The sequence below is a fragment of the Spea bombifrons genome, chromosome 3, assembly GCF_027358695.1.
Source record: "Spea bombifrons isolate aSpeBom1 chromosome 3, aSpeBom1.2.pri, whole genome shotgun sequence".
NCBI classification, from domain to species: Eukaryota; Metazoa; Chordata; class Amphibia; order Anura; family Pelobatidae; genus Spea; species Spea bombifrons.
Genome location: NC_071089.1, coordinates 119,989,055 through 119,991,554, shown reverse-complemented (window position 1 = coordinate 119,991,554; position 2,500 = coordinate 119,989,055). Strand labels below are relative to the sequence as shown.

General features: G+C 40.7%; 1 protein-coding gene and 4 non-coding genes across 5 annotated transcripts in view; 2 read left to right on the top strand and 3 right to left on the bottom strand.

Annotated features, from left to right (window-relative positions):
* TRNAN-GUU (transfer RNA asparagine (anticodon GUU)) overlaps nt 1-61 on the top strand; it is a 74-nt gene extending 13 nt beyond the window's left edge. The window contains exon 1 of the tRNA in view: nt 1-61. This exon is cut by the window's left edge and continues 13 nt beyond it. This is a non-coding gene — a tRNA (tRNA-Asn).
* Nucleotides 1-2,500, bottom strand: part of LOC128482812 (uncharacterized) — a 379,467-nt gene that overhangs the window by 351,471 nt on the left and 25,496 nt on the right. The window lies entirely within an intron of this gene.
* Nucleotides 670-741, bottom strand: TRNAT-CGU (transfer RNA threonine (anticodon CGU)). Its single transcript has one exon. It is a non-coding gene; the product is annotated as a tRNA-Thr (tRNA).
* Nucleotides 833-904, bottom strand: TRNAI-UAU (transfer RNA isoleucine (anticodon UAU)). Its single transcript has one exon. It is a non-coding gene; the product is annotated as a tRNA-Ile (tRNA).
* TRNAN-GUU (transfer RNA asparagine (anticodon GUU)) lies at nt 1,399-1,472 on the top strand. Its single transcript has one exon. It is a non-coding gene; the product is annotated as a tRNA-Asn (tRNA).

The window sequence follows — 2,500 nt, the reverse complement described above, 5'->3', positions numbered from 1 at the left end:
AATCGGTTAGCGCGTTCGGCTGTTAACCGAAAGGTTGGTGGTTCAAGCCCACCCAGGGACGAGTGGGATGTTTTCCTGAAAACTTTCATTCCTGTGTTTGCAACACCAATGACCTAATGATTACATTGAAAGACAGAAATGCAAAATCCTTAAAGCTTTCCAACATTAAGCTAAATCTTCTTATTCCACTTGTGGAAAGTTATTTTCCAGACAAAGCATGCCAATCCTTCCATGAAAAAAAACATGAAAAACTTCTTGGCATAGTGCCAATTTTGGAATGCTTAGATTATTATTATTAATTTTTTGTTTTTTAACTTAGGCCACGTCTACAATACTACATGTTGTTAATAATTCGGGCAGCCGTTACCAAAAAAGTGGCTGGCAAGGGGAGAATGCCGTTTTCATACAATATCATAAATGACACAAGTTGTTAACCCTACGTGCCAATTAATCTTATGCAACGCCAGTTGTGCTTAAACAGAAAAGTGACATTATAAAAACAAAATTAGCAGAGGATGGTTTCGATCCATCGACCTCTGGGTTATGGGCCCAGCACGCTTCCGCTGCGCCACTCTGCTTTTAGTATAGTGGTTTGTCCGAGGGGAGAATGCTGTTTTAATGCAATATCATCAATGACAGAAGTTATTAAGCCTATGTAAAAATGACATCTAGCAGAGGATGGTTTCGATCCATCGACCTCTGGGTTACGGGCCCAGCACGCTTCCGCTGCGCCACTCTGCTTTCTGTAAAGCTGTTTGTCCGAGGGGAGAATGCTGTTTTAATGCAATATCATCAATGACAGAAGTTATTAACCCTATGTAAAAATGACATCTAGCAGAGGATGGTTTCGATCCATCGACCTCTGGGTTATAGGCCCAGCACGCTTCCGCTGCGCCACTCTGCTTTTTGTAAAGCTGTTTGTCCGAGGGGAGAATGCTGTTTTAATGCAATATCATCAATGACAGAAGTTATTAACCCTATGTAAAAATGACATCTAGCAGAGGATGGTTTCGATCCATCGACCTCTGGGTTATGGGCCCAGCACGCTTCCGCTGCGCCACTCTGCTTTTCATGGTGCTTTCTTCACAAATGATAAAACACATTAATTCCTGACTTTTTTTTCTCCAAATCTCTTCTTCAAGCTTCGAAAGTGCCAACTTTTTGCCACTTTCTTCCCAAATGATAAAAAACCATGAATATCTGACTTTTTTTTCCAAATCTCTTCTTCAAGATTCGTAAAGACAATTTAGGAGTACAAGTTCTCACCATCATGAAATAATGTATAAACAGTTGAGATACAACTGTCAATTCTTCTGCTATGGTCACTAAGCCCTCTGGAATGCTGAAGGTTTAAAGTCATAATCCTCACTGCTTCTCTGAAAACAGTCACAAGTGGTTGTCTCTGTGGCGCAATCGGTTAGCGCGTTCGGCTGTTAACCGAAAGGTTGGTGGTTCAAGCCCACCCAGGGACGAGTGGGATGTTTTCCTGAAAACTTTCATTCCTGTGTTTGCAACACCAATGAGCTAATGATTACATTGAAAGACAGAAATGCAAAATCCTTAAAGCTTTCCAACATTAAGCTAAATCTTCTTATTCCACTTGTGGAAAGTTATTTTCCAGACAAAGCATGCCAATCCTTCCATGAAAAAACACATGAAAAACTTCTTGGCATAGTGCCAATTTTGGAATGCTTAGATTATTATTATTAATTTTTTGTTTTTTAACTTAGGCCACGTCTACAATACTACATGTTGTTAATAATTCGGGCAGCCGTTACCAAAATAGTGGCTGGCAAGGGGAGAATGCCGTTTTCATACAATATCATAAATGACACAAGTTGTTAACCCTACGTGCCAATTAATCTTATGCAATGCCAGTTGTGCTTAAACAGAAAAGTGACATTATAAAAACAAAATTAGCAGAGGATGGTTTCGATCCATCGACCTCTGGGTTATGGGCCCAGCACGCTTCCGCTGCGCCACTCTGCTTTTTTTATAGTGGCTTGTCCGAGGGGAGAATGCTGTTTTAATGCAATATCATCAATGACAGAAGTTATTAACCCTATGTAAAAATGACATCTAGCAGAGGATGGTTTCGATCCATCGACCTCTGGGTTATGGGCCCAGCACGCTTCCGCTGCGCCACTCTGCTTTCTGTAAAGCTGTTTGTCCGAGGGGAGAATGCTGTTTTCATGCAATATCATCAATGACAGAAGTTATTAACCCTATGTAAAAATGACATCTAGCAGAGGATGGTTTCGATCCATCGACCTCTGGGTTATGGGCCCAGCAGGCGTCCGCTGCGCCACTCTGCTTTTCATGGTGCTTTCTTCACAAATGATAAAACACATTAATTCCTGACTTTTTTTTCTCCAAATCTCTTCTTCAAGCTTCGAAAGGGCCAACTTTTTGCCACTTTCTTCCCAAATGATAAAAAACCATGAATATCTGACTTTTTTTTCCAAATCTCTTCTTCAAGATTCGTAAAGACAATTTAGGA